General features: G+C 36.6%; 1 protein-coding gene across 2 annotated transcripts in view; it reads left to right on the top strand.

Moving 5' to 3' along the window:
- Window positions 1–21,495, top strand: part of NCKAP5 (NCK associated protein 5) — a 969,262-nt gene that overhangs the window by 794,772 nt on the left and 152,995 nt on the right. The window lies entirely within an intron of this gene.

Genomic DNA, 21,495 nt, shown 5'->3' with positions numbered 1-21,495 from the left:
CCCTGGAAGCTGTGGAATGTCCATTGCTATCAGTGGATGTCACACCAGGGAAATCTTATTCCCGGCACACAAAGATTAAGTAACTCAAACTCTGACATGAAAGACCAGTGTTTCCAGGAGTGAAAAGCAGTTCTGGCTGTGTTCTGTCACCTCTCTTACCACCAGGGCGCACTTATCTAAGAGCTGCCCTGACACACTCAGGAGCAGCTTTCTGAAACCGGGCAGTGATTCGCAATCTGTTGCGACTTGCCAGGAGACTCAGGAACAAGTCTTCAGCCTGTCAGGCTGAAGAGAAGAGGAGCATCCTGAAGTCCGGAATCCTGGCTGCACAGGCTGGGAGGAGAGGAGGAGTGGGGGCGGTTAGACACCAAGGAGATAAACAGGAGCATCCAGGAGCTCTTGGCCAAGTCCACCCAGAATAGTCCCAGCCTCCTTGGGGAGAGAAGGTCAGGAAGGACACTGAAGCTCCTGCTGCCCTGGACAACCAGACCTTAGAGACACGAGGGCTTAGCCTGCAGTTGTGCCTGGCTCACAAGGTCTGCTGGGACAAGGCTCAGAGTAGCCCCCAGCATGATCAGATGAAGATAAATATTCCCAGGGCAAGGTACTCTCATAACCTGATGTTTTGATTTATTGCTTGCACGTGGCTGCACCAGAAGAGTTGGCACCAGCTTCAAGGGCAGAAGACACCCCTACTCCCACCTCCTACCATATACAAAGGCACATATAGGGCCAGGTCAAATTTTCAGGCACCTTAATAGAACTCTTCAGGTAAGTGAGAGGGTTGGGCACCTCTGTCAGGATGGGAAGCCCAGGAAATATTGCCGAGTCTGCTGTTCACAAAGGCAGCTTTATGCAATTATGTTCTGCCTTTAAAGTAGTCGTTGTCTCTTACCTGGGTCAGTTTCTGTCAATCCCTGTAAACTCATGTCTCAAAATGAAGAAATAAAATAATGCTCAATTTTTCTAAAAAAAAATCTGAAAGTCAGGCCACTGGCCTGTGTGGAGGTTCTTTGGAATGAGAGACATTGTCCTGTGTGTTACAGACCCTGTTAGGAAGGCAGAGCCACTGCTGACTCACTGGAGACCTGAGATGGGCCGCACAAATATGTCATCACTGCCTCCAGCCATATGCTGTGGTTGGTCAATCTCTGTCTTATCCTACCTCAGGCAGGAGGGAAGAAGGATCCAAAGACCTGTAAAAGCATGCAAAGGAGAGGAGCAGGAGAGTCTTTGTCAGTGGTGTCACATTAGGGAAATGTGGTTCTGCCAGCTGAGCATGTGCCATACTGAGGCTGCAAGGAGTATTTCTCAGACTGGGTAGGCTGAAAGCTGTGGTCAAATCTGGAGTTTTCCAAATACCACGTAGTTCCATAATAAAGCTTTGAGATTGTTCTATACCTTGTTAGCGAGCAGGAGTCGTCCACTGAATGCCTGGAGTATTATTGCTCTTTTACAATAGGAATATGAAGTCCCTGTGAGCTGCTGCATCTTCTGGTCCTAAGCTTCCTGCCTAAGGAACCCACTGCTTGCCTAAGTCTTCATTTCCTAATGCTACTTCATGACTTTTCCCAAGCCTGCACCAGAAAAGGATATTACAACAGCTTTCAGCAAATCAGCCAGTTAAAAGGCATTAAGTGTTTGGACGAGGTGCTGTTCTATGCTTTGGACAGATCAACTTAAATACGTTTGAGTGGTGTCCTAATAATCTGACTTGTAGAGAACACCATTGTGTTTTCCATAGTAGATATCTCTTCAAATAAGGGTGTGAATCTAATCACCTAATAAATTGGGGATAAAATCACTTGCCCTAAAAATGTTTTTGTCAAGGACTAGTAGAATGGTTGGATGTTATGTCAGCTTTCAAGATCATGTAATCTACCCTGCAGCCCCCAGTTATTCAGGGCTCAGACTGATACGCACCTTGTGGAGGGGCTCCTTGTCTGTTTAGAGGAGAGTGGAGGCCGGAGTCCAGGAGTCCTGGCTCCCTGATTCGTGCCCCGTCAGCTGTGCCACAGGGTGTCTGGGAGGAAGGAGAGGTTGGCACAAGAAATGTGCTTTCAGTCAAATGGGCTTTTTATTTTTTTTTTCCCCTTGGGAGGTTACTGGCCTCGGTCTGGATGGAAGGAAAACAGAGAAGGCAAAATCTAATTGCTCAGCAAGGTTTTTTGAGAAACTATGAATTCAGAAAATGAGATGTTGGCCCCTTAGAGACTGTATGAAATCAGTTCCTATTCACCATTGACTTGTTGCTGTTGGACTTACTTGGAATTTATATTTAACTTCTGTGAGCTTCTAGTTAATTGACTCAGAGTAAATGTTTCAGCAAGAATATCCATATGAGATACGCTGCAGTAGGAGGCAATGGACATATTCTGGATTAAGCTGTGTATGTGATCTGGTAGTCACCTTGCAAAGAAATGGGGCCATGGACGGATTATATCGTCCTTTGAAAATCTGAGCAAGGCGATTGGTTTTCATCCCACATTAAGAAAAAATTTTTCCTATAATTTCAAGGTGTTCAGGGACCCTGTAAAGTTTGTCTATTTACTTCCTTAATTAAGAAATCAGTCTAAAATTAAAATGTAATCCATGATCATCATCTGCAACGTAACTGTCCTTTTATCTGGTATTTACGGTGTTGTACACTTTCTATTTTATATCTTTTCTTTCCTTCAGGTCTGCTTTGAAATCTTTACCAACTTTGCCAGATCTCAAACACCCACTTTGGTAAATTCAAAGTACAAATCTCCCTAAAAGGGAAAATTACTTTTAGTTTTTCCTTTGTATTATTTTTTAAAATTTTCTTTAAGAGACAGTGTTTTGCTGTGTGGCCCATGCTGGCGTGCGGTGGCTATTCACAGGTGCAAATATGCAGCACTGCAGCCTCAAACTCCTGGGCTCAGGTGATCCTTCTGTCTCAGCCTCCTGAGGAATGAGACTGAAGGAATGAGCTGCCACACCCGGCTAGCTTATCCTTTTTATGATTGCTTTTCCCTCCCAAATAGCTAAATATTGAAAGGGAAAGGATCAGGATTGTGTCTCAGAAATCATATGCCATAATAAATATATTTATGTTGTGAAGAAATCAGAATTTCAAAATAGAACATACTGCACATTTTTTGATGTGAGATGAATTCAGATTCTTTTTCCAATAAGTTTTGCTCATATTTCATTGCTAGATTTAATGTTGTTCCAGGCAGGCATTGAGATCCGTGAATTAACCTAAAGATCTCATGATAATTTGAGTGTACAAAACCATTACCATTATTATCGAAGCAGAATTTGCCATAAAAATGAGGAAAGCTGAAATGAAACACGTAGTGCCTAAAGCTAATGCCTCAGACGCAAAACTGTCTTCTCATTACCATGTTATGTACCCTGCTAAAAAGAAAAAAGTAACTCACTGCATTAATTCCTTACCAAAACAGACATGTGAGATGATCATGTGTGCCTTCTGTGCTAACCACATTGCTAAAACACTGAAGATCTACATAACATTATTGACTTGTAACTCCTCAAAAGCAATTTCTTAGTGGATCTTAGTCCTCACCCCAGTCAAGAGGAACCATTCAACGCATTCTACATTTGGCTGTCCCCTGTTTCTAGAGGACATTCGCTTCATCCCTCATCCCCCTGCAAAGAGTCTCCATCCCTCATTCTGGTCAATCCTCCTCCGTCCATAGCCCCAGAAAACAACTGATTTGTTTTCTGTCACTACCAATTAGGTTTTCCTTTTCAAGAGTTTAATTTAAATGAAATTTGATAATATATTTTCTTTTTATCTGGCTTATTTTACTTCATGTATGTTTGATATTCAGCCATGTAGCTGTGTGGATCAGGAATTCTTCCACAATGATTTTGGATTTTTGATGTGTGATTTGGAGAATGTTCAGTAACAATCTATTTGGCAAGAGATGTATTTGTGTCTCAATTAATCTTAAAAATGTTAGCCTGGGATTTGGTGTAGTCATGCAGTGTTGCCAAATGGAATAATATGTGTGTATCTTTCTAGTTGGATTCTATGGAAAGTAAGCGCAATAGAAAAGGCAGAACAAGGGCTCTGGAGTTAAATGCACATAAAACTTTACTTCTATATTCATTATGTCAAATTGAATGATCATTACTAGAAAATAAGAAGGTTTTCATTAGCAGGAAAGAAATCATGAAGAATTTCTGAAAATCTGAACCTCAGTTAACCAAGGTAGACTGATATATATATATATATATATTGCAGTTTTTGGCCGGGGCTGGGTTTGAACCTGCCACCTCTGGCATACGGGGCCAGTGCCCTACCCCTTTGAGCCACAGGCGCTGCCCCAAGGTAGACTGATACTAAACAACACACAAAAGCCAGTAAGTTTCTTATGTCAGTAACAACCAACTGGAAAATGTAATTGTGAAAAGACTCTATCCATAATAAAAATAAAAAATATGAGCTACCTAATAATAAACCTAATATGCAATATATAATATTTAAATGAACAAAACAGAAAAATGTAATAGGAAAAGAAAGGAATAAAATGAATAAGTGGAAATTTACCTATCCATGACATGAGAAAAGTAAATGTTATGAAAATGTTAAATCCCTAGAGCCAATCTAAAATTAAATGCTTTTCAATCAGAATCCAACAGAATTTTTCATGGGACTTGTCAAGCTGATTATCAAATACATCTGGGAAGTTAAAAATGTTCTCAAATAGCCAAGAAAACTTTGAAATTAAAGAACTACACAGAAGTGTTGAGTAGAAAAATTACCTGATGGTATTTCAAATATACTACAAAGTTGTATTAAAACTGTACAGATTCAAACCAAGAGGAGGTAAATAGAGTGATGGAAGGGAGTCCAAAAGGTCTATTTTTATTATTTGATAATAAAAGTGGCCTTTGGCAATGGGCATTGGGCAGTATGTTTGAAAATAATAATAACAATAATAACGATAAATGGCATCCTACCTCCTCATGAACAAATATAAATTTTATATGGGTTAACAGTTTTTTCAAGGCAACCTCCCTCTGTCACCCAGGCTAGAGGGCAGCAAGGGCAGAAATATCATTGTTGCTCACTGAAAGCTCAAAGTCTTATGCTCAAGAAATCTTGCTGCCTCAGCCTCCAGAGTAGCTGGGACTACAGACGCATGCTACCCAGCCTGGCTAACTTTTCTATTTTTATTTTTGGTAGAGGCGGGGGTTCACTCTTTCTCAGGCTTGTCTCCAACTCCTGGTTTATCTTTTCTCCTTGGCCTCCCAAAGGGCTAGGATTATAGGCATGAGCCACTGTGCCCAGCTTATATGGGTTAATATTTTAAATAATGCCCCCCCCAAAAAAATACATAAAAACTGTAGAATACACAGACCATTTTTTTCTTAATTTCAGGGTATTGGATACTTTCTCAAATAGGGCATCAACCAAGAATTCATAAAGGAAAGGATTATTAAATTGGACTAAATCAAAATTGAAAAATTTTGGTGGGCTCAATATTTTGTATACATAGGCAAAGATAGGCGACTGAAGACTAGGAGAAAACATTTTAACATATATAACAACAAAGGAAGATCAGAGCAGAGACAGGCAGTTGACAGGACAGGAAACACAAATAGCGAATGAAGTTACAAAAAGATACCTCAGTACCAATCAGTGAATTAAAATATAAAATAAAACTGGTAATATTAAGTCCTGTCAAAAATAGAACAAATAATGTCATGTACAACTGTTGAAAATATAAACCTCCTGCCTTGCTGTTAACTTTATAAGTAACTACAGCATTTCCTGGGTGGCAATTTAGTAGTAAAAACATCTACTTTTTCACTTAGCAGTTCCACATAGCTTTGTTTACCAAAACTGTCATTTATGTGCAGGTAACATGTAAGATGCTGGACACCGTTTACAACAGCAAATTAGTAGAAATAGCCTAAACATCTGTCAAATAACTACGCAGTATCTAGCTACTGTATACAGTATACCATCACCGACCACTTCCCTACATCAGCCATCTCCTTAAGCTGACCTAATTGTCGTTGACTGGCCATGCATCACCTGTCCCGTACAATAGGCCTCATTCCTTAAGTTGACCAGTTGGTTATAGTCCCTTCGGGCCTCGCCCTACAGAGGTTCTACTGAATTATACCACAATTTAAAAGCTCAAGTTAAACTATACATGAATTTACTAAGCTAGAAAGACCTCTAAAGTATATTAAGTGAAAAAATAAAGTTTCAAAGCAATACAGATAACATGATATAATGTATGTTAAAAGTACACGCAAAAGCAAAATAATGAATAATGTATAAATATCTCTCTATATATAAATGCATGAAAAATAGTCTGGAAAAATGTATGCCAAACTGATACAGTAGCTGTCTTTTAAGGAGATGGATAGGGTGATGGTCAGCCAAGTAGGACTTTGTGATTTTTGTAGAATTCTTATGTGAAGTATTTGCAGGGAGAATGTATTCATGTTATACAGTTGAAAATTATTTCTAATAAATATAAATTTAGATAACAATGCCACAATGACAGGAAAGGTTTATAAATATGGAGTAAAATATATGCACACATACAAGCACACATATGCATTTATAATGATAGACGCATGACAATATGTAGTGTGTTTTATAAAGAGTCTCGAAACAGAGCACATTACATTTTCTCATTTCTGTTTTGCAGATAATTTCATGAGAAATCTATGATCTAGCTCTTAGAATGGTAAACTATCCTCAGTAAAACCTTAAAGCCAGGTGGGGGTTGGCTGGGTTGGGTCAGGGAAGGGAAGACTAAAAATGTCCCAAAGATTTGGTGGAAGGGGAAAGGAGGAAGAGCAAAGAAGGGGCAGGTGAGAGTGATCTTAAGGTTTTAACTTACAAGGTTGGAGAAATGCAGGTGGTGGGCAGGGACGTGTGTCTCAGTAGGGCAAGTAGTTGTTAACCATGTTTTCTTAAAATGTGTGAGGGATATGTGTGATGTTTAGGGTCAAAAAATAGTAGAACTTTTATGTTAACAGGGGAAAAAATAGCAACTTAAACCAGTAAAAATATTGAACTGGAAAGAGATGAAAGAACAATATAAAATAAAAATCTAAAATATTGTAAAAGGAATAAAATTAAGTACACCAACATTACATTGAGATATATGGCTGGGAAGAGAAATAACATTAGAGCCAGTGCTCAGAACCAAATCAAAGATTGTAGATTAGGTTAGAAATAAAATCCGGTGGTAAGCTGTTTATTTAAAAAAATACAGTGATAAAAAGGGCAAAAATAAATGGATGAGTAAGGATACCTGAAGATGCTAACATAAAATAACTGGAGAAATTATAACAGATGAAGTGGAATTTGAGGCTAATAGCCTTAAACAGATAAAGAGAGATGTCAGGTACAAAAATTATAAGTCATGAATAAAAATTTAATAAATTATAAAATTTAATAAAATGTTAAGCTCCAAAAACCACACAGTAGTTAAATATATAAAGCAAAAACTTAAGTGTAGTGTGAACCCATTAAAAAAAATACACACTATTACAGGAAGAAACTCAAAACACAAAGACAGATTCTTTTAGAGGCTGGGCAATTTTGATAGACAAATAATAGGTAGGGAACATAAAGATGTGAGTAATAATACAATCACTAATCTTTATTTAATAGAATTATATAAAACACTACATTGTTTCAATAAGGGATATCTGTGATTTTTATGTCTATAGAAGATCTAGAAATACCAGTTATTCCTTGGGACCACGAAAAAGCTACACACTTTTTTTTTTTTTTTTTTTGAGACAGAGTCTCACTATGTCTCGGTAGAATGCCATGGCATCACAGCTCACAGCAACCTCAAACTCTTGGACTTAAGCAATTCTCTTGCCTCAGCCTCCAAAGTGGGACTACAGGTGACCGCCACAACACCCGGCTATTTTTTATTGCCGATGTCGTTGTTTAGCTGGCCTGGGCTGGGTTTGAACCCACCAGCCTTGGTGTACATGGCTACACTGCAACCACTGTGCTATGGGCACCGAGCCAAAAAAGCTACACAATTTTTTAAAATTATAGATTGTATAGCCCACTTGTCTAGTAATCTAATGAAATTGTAAATAAAAAAAGTGACCAAAAAGTTTTACTGCTTGGAAATTAAAAAGTATACTCCTAGACAATCTTTGTATCAAAGAGGATAGCAAATGTGATGTTATACACTATCTTGGAAACTATGTAAATAAAATCAAATGTAAGTGAAATCAAAACATCAAAATCTATAGAAAATGGCAACAGCAAAAATTTAAATGGGACATAGAAAGAATGAAAATTTGATATCTTCAGATGTCTTTAGTATTAAAAAATAAAAATGATAAAGTGACAGTATTCATTTTAAGAAATTAGGAAAGTTAAGCCTGTAATCCTAGCACTCGGAGAGGCCAAGGCAGGTGGATAGCCTAAGCTCAAGAGTTCAAGATCAGCCTGAGCTAGCAAGACCCAGTCTCTAAAAATAGCCCAGCGCTATTTTGGTGGATGCCTGTAGTCCCAGCTACTCAGGCGGCTGAGGCAAGAGTTTGAGGTTGCTGTGAACCATGACGCCACACACTTTCCCCAGTGGGACAGAGTGAGACTGTCTCAAAAAAAGAGAGAGAAAGAGAGAGAGAGATTAGGAAAGGTCAACAGGAAAACAAAGGAAAGAGTAAATAACAACAGAAGCTATAATTTATAAAGCAAAGATTTACATATGTATGTGTGTATATACAGGGTGGACCTGAAGTTCATGTGTAATTTAAAATAGTTTAACATAGCAAATTGCACATGAACTTTATGTCTACCCTGTATTTGTACGTATTAGTAGATATATTTCCAAAAATTATTTTTAAATACCAGTAAAATAGTTAAATCTCTCATTTGATCAACCAAAAGAAAAGCTAAGCTATGTCAAGAATGAGAAAAAAAAAATAGCCACAGATATAAAAGTGAATAAAAGTTATAATCATGAAGTCTGCCTCAGCAAATTTGAAATACGTTATTGGATAGCAAATATAAACGGAAAAATGAAGTATACGGCAAAAGTGATTAAAAGTCTAAATGCAGAATACAAATATCTTCATACAATAACTAAGAAAATGCCATGAAGGCTATGTTAAACAGTTTGATGAAAATATTTCAGATTATTTATGAAACCAGCATATTGTACCCCTTCACCGCACTAATGTACACAGCTATAATTTAATAATAATAATAATAATAAAGTCTACCATTGAAAAGGTCCTAGGAATGGATGGGCTTGTACATAAAGCCCATAAGCTTCATGTAACCTTTTTAAAAGCATGTAATACTAATATTATTTAAATTATTTTAGGCTATGTAAAAGATGAAATCATCATAACTTTAATAACAAAACCTGGTTAAAATAGGTACACTTAAGAAAACTATACACAAGTATCATGTATGAACTTAAATGTATACATAAAATTAGCAAGTAGAATGAAGAGATATCTTTAATTGTGTTTTCTCTCATGTTGAAGGACTCAACTACAACCGGGACTTTACCTTACAAACACAAACAATGTAATCTAACTATATGTGTCCTCATGTTAATCCAAAATAAAAATAAATAAATAAACCTATGTAAATCCTTAAAAGAGATGTCTTTAAAAATACATTATAAACAAATGAGGCAATTTCCGAAATTCCAGGGGGGTTCAACATCAGGAACTATAGCAATGTAATGCAGGCAGTGCCTGTGGCTCAGTGAGTAGGGCTTCGGCCCCATATACCGAGGGCGATGGGTTCAAACCCAGCCCCGGCCAAACTGCAACAACAAGAAAAAATAGCCGGGCGTTGTGGCAGGCGCGTGTAGTCCCAGCTATTCAGGAGGCTGAGGCAGGAGGATTGCCTAAGCCCAGGAGCTGGAGGTTGCTGTGAGCTGTGACACTATGGCACTCTACCAAGGGTGACAAAGTGACACTCTGTCTCCCAAAAAAAAAAAAAAATTGTAAGTAGAAAAACCATATGGCCAAGGTTAAAAGTTGCTGAATATGAACTTGAAATATTCAACACCCATTCCCAATAAAAACTCTTTAAGTAAAATGGGATAGGTGGAAGCCTATTAAGTATAACAGAGTATATATAACAGCAACAAAAACAGCAAATATGCTGGAGACCAAAACACAAGTAATTTCAGTTGAATTCTGGAAATAAACAATAATGCCTGCCAACATATGAAAATGAAATACCAGGTATAAATTTTAGAAAAGTAGAATCAAAACTATCACTTTTACTCATTTTATAGCTATATTCTTAGAAATTATCTCTAATGAACTTTAGTATAAAAATGGTTAACTGATAGGTTGAAGGTAAATATAATACAAATTAATAGCTCTTATCTGTTTTTTCAACAAACACTTATAAATGGAAATAACAAACTAATTCCTTTCATAGTAAGCAAAGTAAGTAAAATTATTATGTATTTAAAAATGAATTTTCAAAGAAATGTACTGAACTACATGGTAAAACACACACACACAAAAATGGAATTGGATTAAATTATCTTAATGTGGTTTGGGAATAAAATGCCCAAGAAGAAAAGTTAGGGCAACCTATTTAACCAAATGTCTGAATGAACAGTAAGGCTGCTACATGTAAAATCAATATGGTATTGACATAGGAATAGTCAAACAAATCAATGGAACAAAGTCCAGAATTCAGAAATAAATCCTAGTGTGCATAAAAGTCTAATATATGATAAAGTCAGTATTTCAATTCTGCAGAAAAGGGATGGATTATTTGAAAGATTGGATTTATCTTAACACAACTTTGAACTGCATAAGTCTTCTTGTGTTATTTTCTTTTTTTTTTTTTTTATTGTTGGGGATTCATTGAGGGTACAATAAGCCAGTTACACTGATTGCAATTGTTAGGTAAAGTCCCTCTTGCAATCATGTCTTGCCCCCATAAAGTGTGACACACACTAAGGCCCCACCCCCTCCCTCCATCCCTCTTTCTTGTGTTATTTTCAATAAATATATTGGTAAATTTTTCAGAAATTTTTGACAGTTTCGGAGAAAAAACATGCAGACTGCAAAGCTTAGAAATACTGAAAAAAATTGAGAAGTCAGAAAGGTCATGACTGCATAAAATATATGTAGGTACTAGCCTCTTTTATCATTTACTACCATAGCATATTCAAATTTATTGTAAAAGTTAAATTATCAAAACTAACATACACAAATAGGGACCATACATGGAGCCTTTAGCAGTCTAGAGAAACAGTTGTAAACTATCACAAACAATTCTAGAGATACAGTATTAAATCACAAGTGCATACAATTAACTGTAATCTATATCCTATACTACTGGAATAATTTCACAGCCACCTTCTGTTGCTATTGTGGTGAGTTCAAGTGTTCCAAGTATCCACTTAAAATGCTCTGTGATATGATTAACGACACAGACCATTTTAGTAAATTGCATGTTGTGGTAAAACGTGATCTCTCCTGGTTCCCACATATTTCTCATTGTGTTCAGTGCAATACAGTAAACACTATAGGACCCAGAGGAAGTGCCACTAGTGACGCTAGGGTGCTCCCAAGAAACAGAGAAAAGTTATGATATTACCTCAAAAAGTTGAATCATGTGACATGCACCAGAGATTGAAGTCTGCAGCTGTAGTTGCTGGCCTTTCATATAAGACACTTCACCTTTAAACAGACATTGTAAACTCACAGTACTAATGAATAGTGCACATTATTTTAAATGTATTCTCTCTTCCTTAGGGTCTTCTTAATACCATTTTCTTTTCTCTAGCTTACTTCGTTGTAAGAATATATAGTATATAATACATATAACATACAAACTATGTGTTCATCAACTTTTTATGTTATCTGTAAGGCTTCTAATCAGCAGTAGGATTTTAATAGCTTAGTTTGGGGAGAGTCAAAAGTTATGCATGGATTTTTGACTGCATGGGGGTCAGCATCCCTAACCCCCATATTGTTCAAATATTGACTGTGCTGAATGTTACTAGTTATCTACCTGGCAAAAATAAGTATATAGGAAATAGGCATAATTGGTTATCTTGTACCACTTAAAAAACAAATCATGGATGTATACAATATTTAAATGTAATGGAAATGATAGATAATAAAAAGTACAGTGGAAACTCCGTAGTTGACACCTCCCTACATTGACCTCCTCCTTAAGTTGACCTAATTCTCATAGACAGACATAAGCTACTTGTACACATCAGTACAGTAGGCCTAGTTTCCTGTGTTGACCATCTCTGTCTGTTGACCAATTTATTACAGCCCCTTGGATGGTCAATTTACAGAGCTTTTACTGAGACGTCATATAAACCAAATAAATTCCAGAAGCTATGAAAGAACTTATCAAACTTTTTTGATTCTATAAATTTTGTATGATAAAAAACATACCATTAATATAGCCAATACACAGAGTAGGTTTGGGGACAGAAAAATTTGAATTCAGAAGATAAATATGTGTAATATACAAAGAGCTCTTACCAAATAACAAGAAGGAGACATATAAGACAATGGAAAATTGAGCAAATAATGCTCAATTTTCTCAATATATATATATATATGGGAAGGCAATTGATAGAAGTACAAATCCAACTGGCCAAACATCTCGAAAGATTCTTCAGGTGTTCAGGTAAATGCAAATTATGTAACGATTAAATATCTCTATAATCATATTACAGTAATAAAGAGGAAAATAATGCCACTTTTAAGGATACCATGGATAGGGTACTCCCATGTATGTGAAGTGTTACACTTTTTGAACAGCTAGCTGGCAGTAGCTATGGAAATTTAGGGACTCTGTGTCATAGAAGTGAAAGTATTTGTTAGCCCCAAAGAGTAAAATAGTACAGAGGAAGAAAGCAAAAGCAGAAAAGAGATTTCAATAAAGTTTGGAAGAGGGAAAGTAGGTGGATATCGCAAACCAGCACAGAGAAGCGGAACAAACCAGAGTGGAAGTGGTGGGAATTGAGGAAAACGTAACACAAGAAAAGACACGGAGACGAAAGATGGGATCGGAAGGTCTGACGTAGCTGAAGGCTGCAGCCAGCACCACAGCACAAAACCAGCTTTATTTTATAGTATCTCCACAGGGTTGTCTACAGGGAAGTAGTCTTTGAAGACACATATTTAACTCATTTAAATGAGTGTTAAAATCTGTAAAAAATGCTAAATCTGTAGGCCAATTTTTATCACCAAGTTCTGGCACAAATTTGGTTTTTGATACCATAAACAGCTTGATAACATGGCACAAATCATAAAATGTTTTCACCATTTAGCCTTAACTTGGCCATCTTCCAAAAGGTAAATAATGTTGCCATAGTCAGCATCAACACTTTTTAGAAATTCTTGGAATTGGTAATGATTCAATCCCTTGGCCCTTATGAAATTCACAGTCTTTGTAACAATTAACATGACATTATCCATTTTTAAAGCTTTTGGGCATAAATTTTCGTGATGAACTCTGCAGCGAAACTTCATCAAACATGAGTTTGGGGTAGCAATTACATCATCATCTATTAATTTTACAAGTTTCGCTCTTTTATTTGTCATTGCTGGGGCACCATCAGTAAACTATACCAGATATGTTGGCAGTGTTGCTGTTGAAGAAAATCGCTTCAACATATTTTTCTGCTTTATATAAATCTCATGATTAATTTGTGTCTTTTAATGGAATTAAAGAAGCCATTTCTTCAGTAACATGATGCCACATATTCATCATCAATACCTCTAATAAAAATGGCAAGTTGAGTCATAGTTGTAGAATCAGTGCTGTCATCTATCGCCAAACATAAAATTTAAAATTAGCAGGTTGACTCTCCAAACATCTTTCAATAGGTTTTCCAGTGTCTTCAATTCTCCTTGCTTAGTCTGATGAGACAAACTGATTTTAGAAACATCCCCCCTTTTTTTAGGGCAAATTATATCCTCCGCGCTTACCATACATTGTTTAATAAATGCACGATCAATAAATGGTTTTGATTTTTTTGCTATTAAATATCCTACCACGTTAGTTTTACAGTGAATCCATCTGAATTGTAATGTATGTGGAAACAGCCTGAATGCCTCCCAACCAGGAATGGATTAACAAGCTGTGGTACATGTATACCATGGAATACTTTTCAGCCATTAAAAAAAATGGAGACTTCACAGCATTTGTATTAACCTTGATGGAAATGGAACACATTTTTCTTAGTAAAGCATCACAAGAATGGTGAAGCATGAATCCTATGTATTCAATCTTGATGTGAGGACAATTAATGACAATTAATGATACGTTGGGGGTGGGGGAAGGGGAGAGCAGAGAGAGAAGGAGTGAGGGGGTGGGGAAAGAAAGCAGAGAGAGGAAGGAGGGAGGGGGCTGGGGTCTCAGTGTGTGACACATCTTGTACCCTCAATGAATCCCTAATAAAAAAAAAAAGGAAACCTAATATATTTGTGAATATGTTACTGATAGGCATTTGCAAAGTTAAAGGAAAAATGAAAGATTTCAGAAAAAACAACCATAACAGGAAAAATTTAAAAAAAAAATCTGGGAAAATGAGAAAGTTGTTCATGAAAGACATCGTGGACTAAGGGATTTATTTACTCTGGTGGGAAGTCAGTGATGACATCTGAAATTGATTCATCCAGAAAAACAGTGACGCATGTTATTAAAGCATTTCTGACAGGCAGTGTATCGTAATAGTTAAGAGTACAACTGCCTAGATTTGAATTCTCATGGTGCAACTCACTTCAAGGGATTTTCTTAATGTCTGCCTACCTCAGTTGTCCTACTGGTAAAACAGGACAAGAGGAATGAAATGATTTAATAGGTGTATATTTTTAGAAAAATTTCTGAAATGCAGTAATCGCTTTATGAACCTTAGCTGCACCCATATGTTAAGGGGAAACCTGGTGAGATGTAGGCCCAGAAGGCAGAGAAGCACAGGTCATACATTTCTGTTTCTTGTTCCAATTATGAACCATTTAGTCATATGTAACTTTTAAACTTTTATATATTTTCCTGGGTAAAATAACATTGATTGACATAAAATTAACAAGTTATGAGAAAAACGGAGAATAGTACTGTGATGATTATAAATTTAATGAAAATTGGAACAAAGAAAAACTTAAATCGCTAAAGGCAGGAAAGTGGAAAAAAATCAACAGGTATTCCCACTGTTTTTCAATAGTACAAGGAAGGTCTAACTTTAATGATTCCATTAATTTAATCTTCTCCCCCAATAAGAAAGAAACTTGAACAAGTCTGATCTAGGGACAAAGAAAAAAGAGTAAAAATGCAGATGAATCACATTGGACATTAGGAAATGGTGTAAACTATGGAAAAAGAGAATTTCATACCAACCAACTGTGTGCCTAGTGTTCTAAGGAAGATGAAAGACAGAAATCATCTCAGGAGGAGGCAGGAAACCTTAGCCAACCAGTGACCAGAGAAGAAGGGCAAAAATCTACCCCTTTACCATGCAGCTACACTTTCAAAAGTGTGGATTACCCCATCGTTTTGTCACAGATAATTTTTGTTGTCATTTAAACCATTTCAGGTGAAAAGTTTCCCAACCCGTTCTAAAAGACAAAGACAAAACCCATTCTAATCCAGATACTGAAACTGGGCAAGGAGAGGCCATGGATAAACACAGTGTAATCACGAAATATCCTTTAGGGAAAATTCCAAATCAAAGGTGACAGATACCACCCCATGGAGCCTTATCTTTCATCCCAAGTCTGTCCCTTTCTATGAACAACAAAACTGTCACCCAAACAAAGTCGGTCTGACTTTAGTGCCAACTACAGATGTGACTTTAGGGAATCCCCAGGTTTTCCCTGCTCTGTGGTCTGGAGGATGAAGAGGGGGGCTTCCTTTTCATGTGTTGCCTGAGGGAGTGGTGTCCACTGCAAAGTTTGAACAGTGTCGAGTAGCAGGACACGTAATAGTCTTTTTCTAGCTTTCAGTTCTAATTTGCTGCTACTACCAGCAAGGTTCTCTTTCTTTTTTTTTTTTCTTTTTTATTAAATCATAACTGTATACATTGATATGATCATGGGGCATCATACACTCGCTTCATAGACCATTTGACACATTTTTATCACAGTGGTTAACATAGCCTTTCCGGCGTTATCTCAGTTACTGTGCCAAAACCTTTACATTCTACATCTACCAAGTTTTGCAAATATCCCTGTAAGATGCACCACAGGTGTGATCCCACCGATCCCCCTCCCTCTACCTACCCCCCTCTTTCCCACTTCCCCCTATTGTTAAGTTGTAACTGGGTTATAGCTTTCATGTGAGAGCCCCAAATTAGTTTCATAGTAGGGCTGAGTACATTGGGTACTTTTTCTTCCATTCTTGAGATACTTTACTAAGAAGAATATGTTCCAGCTCCATCCATGTAAACATAAAAGAGGTAAAGTCTCCATCTTTCTTTAAGGCTGCTTAGTATTCCATGGTATACATATACCACAATTTATTAATCCATTCGTGGATCGATGGGCACTTGGGCTTTTCCCATGACTTAGCTATTATGAATTGGGCTGCAATAAACATTCTGGTACAAATATCTTTGTTATGTTGTGATTTTTGGTCTTCTGGGTATATGCCCAGCAGAGGAATTACAGGATTGAATGGCACATCTATTTTTAGATCTCTGAGTGTTCTCCATATATCTTTCCAAAAGGAATGTATTAATTTGCATTCCCACCAGCAGTGCAGAAGTGTTCCCTTTTCTCCGCATCCACGCCAACATCTCTGGTCTTGAGATTTTGAAAACAAAAGAATAATACAACAGATCAATAAATCAAAAAGTTGGTTTTTTGAAAAGGTCAATAAAATAAATAAACCTCTGGCCAACCTAATCAGGAAAAAAAGAGTAAAATCTCTAATCTCATCAATCAGGAACAACAAAGACGAAATAACAACAGACTCATCAGAAATTCAAAAAATCCTTAATGAATATTACAAGAAACTTTATTCTCAGAAATATGAAAATCTGAAGGAAATTGACCGATACTTGGAAGCACGCCACCTTCCAAGACTTAACCAGAATCAAGTGGAAATGTTGAACAGACCCATATCAAGTTCAGAAATAGCATCAACTATACAAAACCTCCCTAAAAAGAAAAGCCCGGGACCAGATGGCTTCACGTCAGAATTCTACCAAACCTTTAAAGAGGAATTAGTACCTATATTACTCAACCTGTTCCAAAATGTAGAAAAAGAAGGAAGACTACCCAACACATTTTATGAAGCAAACATCACCCTGATCCCCAAACCAGGAAAAGACCCAACAAGAAAAGAAAATTATAGACCAATATCACTAATGAATATAGATGCAAAAATATTCAACAAGATCCTAACAAACAGAATCCAGCAACACATCAAACAAATTATACATCATGACCAAGTCGGTTTTATCCCAGGGTCTCAAGGCTGGTTCAATATACGTAAATCTATAAATGTAATTCAGCACATAAACAAATTAAAAAACAAAGACCATATGATTCTCTCAATTGATGCAGAAAAAGCTTTTGATAATATCCAGCATCCATTCATGATCAGAATACTCAAGAAAATTGGTCTAGAAGGGACTTTTCTTAAACTGATAGAGGCCATCTACAGCAAACCCACAGCCAATATCATATTGAATGGAGTTAAATTGGAATCATTTCCACTCAGATCAGGAACCAGACAAGGCTGCCCATTGTCTCCATTGCTTTTCAACATTGTAATGGAAGTTTTAGCCACCGCAATTAGGGAAGAAAAGGCAATCGAGGGTATCCATATAGGGTCAGAAGAGATCAAACTTTCGCTCTTCGCAGATGATATGATTGTGTATCTGGAAAACACTAGGGACTCTACTACAAAACTCCTAGAAGTGATCAAGGAATACAGCAGCATCTCAGGTTACAAAATCAACATCCATAAATCGGTAGCCTTTATATACACCAACAACAGTCAAGTTGAAAAAGCAGTTAAGGACTCTATCCCATTCACAGTAGTGCCAAAGAAGATGAAATATTTGGGAATTTACCTAACAAAAGACGTGAAAGATCTCTATAAAGAGAACTATGAAACTCTAAGAAAAGAAATAGCTCAAAAATGTTAACAAATGGAAAAACATACCATGCTCATGGCTAGGAAGAATCAACATTATCAAAATGTCCATACTACCCAAAGCAATATATAATTTCAACGCACTCCCTATTAAAGCTCCACTGTCATATTTTAAAGATCTTGAAAAAACATTACTTCATTTTATATGGAATCAGAAAAAACCTCGAATAGCCAAGACATTACTCAGAAATAAAAACAAAACAGGAGGAATCACACTACCAGACCTCAGACTTTACTACAAATCGATAGTGATCAAAACAGCATGGTATTGGCACAAAAACAGAGAAGTAGATATCTGGAACAGAATAGAGAACCAAGAGATGAATCCAGCTACTTACTGCTATTTGATTTTTGACAAGCCAATTAAAAACATTCAGTGGGAAAAAGATTCCCTATGTAACAAATGGTGCTGGGTGAACTGGCTGGCAACCTGCAGAAGACTGAAAATGGACCCACGCCTTTCACCATTAACTAAGATAGACTCTCATTGGATTAAAGATTTAAACTTAAAACATGAAACTATAAAAATACTAGAGGAGAAAGCAGGGAAAACCCTTGAAGAAATTGGTTTGGGTGAGTATTTCATGAGGAGAACCCCCTGGGCAATTGAAGCAGCTTCAAAAATACACTACTGGGACTTGATCAAACTAAAAAGCTTCTGCACAGCTAAGAACACAGTAAGCAGAGCAAGCAGACAGCCCTCAGAATGGGAGAAGATATTTGCAGGTTATATCTCTGACAAAGGTTTGATAACCAGAATCCACAGAGAACTCAAACGCATCAGCAAGAAAAAAACAAGGGATCCCATCGCAGGCTGGACAAGGGATTTGAAGAGAAACTTCTCTGAAGAAGACAGGCGCACGGCCTTCAGACATATGAAAAAATGCTCATCATCTTTAATCATCAGAGAAATGCAAATCAAAACTACTTTGAGATATCATCTAACTCCAGTGAGACTAGCCTATATCACAAAATCCCAAGACCAGAGATGTTGGTTCTCTTTCTTTACTTCCACCTCAACCTTCATCCCTCAAGTACCTCTTATAGTGATAGCAATTAATGACATTCTCAAAAAGCCTAATGAATACATGAGAAAAATAAGTGCATCTCTGTATGTAGACAGGGAAGGGAGTGAAGGGTATATCAGCCCCTTCTTTTTTTTTTTTATTTTTTGAAACAGAGTCTCACTATGTTGCCCTTGGTAGAGTGCTATGGCATCACAGCTTATAGCAACCTCTAACTCTTGGGCTTAAGTGATTCTCTTGCCTCAGCCTCCCAGGTAGCTGGAATACAGGTGCCTGCTACAACACCTGGCTATTTTTTTGTTATTGTTGTCTTTGTTGTTTATCTGTCTCGAGCTGGGTTCGAACCCGCCAGCCTGGGTATATGTGGCGGGCGCCCTACCTACTGAGCTACATTCAATGCAACTTTGTTACATGTTTCAGAAGTTAAAAAATCATAATAAAACAGAACAAAATGGCCTCATCTTTTATTCCCTTGAAGAGCCACCATGAAACCGTTATAGACTTTCATGTCACTTTGATATCAATTTCTAGGAGTCTCTTTGTTTTCAAATGTATCATTTTGACCTCTTTGCAACTTTACAATATTTTGGTCAAAATACTAGTGAGTAAAAGGCTACTCTCACTTGTACATTACAAGGCACTTCTGAGACCAGGTGGGAATTGGAGGGAGAGAGTGCCTTGGGTATGTTTGGTATTAAAGAAAGCCTTATAATTTTGATGCATCGGGGAACTGGGATGAAGGTTCTCAACCCCTGACTGGTGAGCACTTTCCTTCCTACTTCCTACAATGCAATTCTTATAAAGGGCAACATACTGTTTAAAAATAGTCCAATAAAAAACAACACTCCAATAACATATTAAAAGTTAGAACAAATTATTATCAAGTGGAATTTATTTCAATAGTACAAGGAAGGTCTAACTGTAATGGTTCCATTAATTTAATCCTCTATATATTAAAAAATAAGGGAAAAATCTATACGCTCATTTCATTAGCTGCCAGAAATTACACTTCATTACCGAGTTTAATCTTAGCAAGCAAGAAGATATACAGTAATACAGTTGTCTGTCATCATCCTATAGAAAATACAGTTTTCAACGCTGAAGAAGCATCTATATTAACGTCATAAAAATACAAATATGTTTATGTTGCTCCTGTTTAATAGTTACTGGTCAATATAATAGAAAAGTAAAGAAGTGAGTGGCATGCATAGTGGAAAGAATGACACCTAGCTGTCCTTATTTCTGAAAAATGTGTTCTGAGCAACATGCATAGTGGAAGGCCCACATGGCCTGCAGTCTGAAGACTTGGGTCACCACTTCTTAGATGTGGGACTTCCAGGACACACTTTCTGGATTTGTGTTTGGTAAAACGGTCACAGGTAACAATAAATACGTGACCACAAGCTGCATCAAGTTAAGGATATTAGTAGATAAACTTTATTAAAAAACAAGAAAGTTCTCTACTACGTAATGTAGAAATATAAAAGCAAACCACATCACTTCTACACAACAACAATAATTAATTAGAAAATGTAATGGGGAGAAATGCTTTAATAGTAACCACAACAAACTCCATAAAATACCTGTAAATAAGTCCATTTGAGAGCTCTATAAATCATATGTAAGACATACTGTAAAATTTTACTGCACAGTGAGAGAGATGTATTATGAAATGATACAACATCCACAGATGGAAGACTCAACAATGTAAAACTTAACAATATTAATTTCCATAATTTAAGGAAATAGCATCAAATCTCATTTGTCTATTTGATAAACTTTGACAAGAGCTAGAAGAAAATTTTTGAACAGAAAACATGAAGGAGAACTATCAAATTCAGAACAAATTATTAAGTTACAAGTAACTATCAAATTTCAGAACAAATTATTAAGTTAGAAGTAACACTATGGTATTATCTCAGTAGTAGAACATTAGCTCAAATTCAGAACAAATTATTAAGTTACAAGTAACTAAAAAAAAAAAAGTTACAAGTAACTATCAAATTTCAGAACAAATTAGTAAGTTACAAGTAACACTATGGTATTAGCTCAACAGTACAAAAATAATGAAAAAATATTTCCAGAAGCAATGTTTATTTTTTTTTATTTTTTTTTTTATGGAAGAATTTTTCCCTATTACTAAGAAAATCCCAAAAGTATGCTTTCCAGATTCTTTTTTTTATTATTATTATTAAATCATAGCTGTGTCCATTGATATATTCATGGGGCATCATTCACTAGCTTCACAGACCGTTTACCAAGTTTCACGTATACCCTTGTAAGATGCACTGCTGGTGTAATCCCACCAATCCCCTTCCCTCTACCCACCTACCCCCTCCCTACCCTCCCTTTCCC

Source organism: Nycticebus coucang, chromosome 7 (assembly GCF_027406575.1).
Source record: "Nycticebus coucang isolate mNycCou1 chromosome 7, mNycCou1.pri, whole genome shotgun sequence".
NCBI lineage: Eukaryota > Metazoa > Chordata > Mammalia > Primates > Lorisidae > Nycticebus > Nycticebus coucang.
The sequence above is the reverse complement of the archived record's forward strand: the minus strand, read 5'-3'. Positions and strand labels throughout refer to the sequence as shown.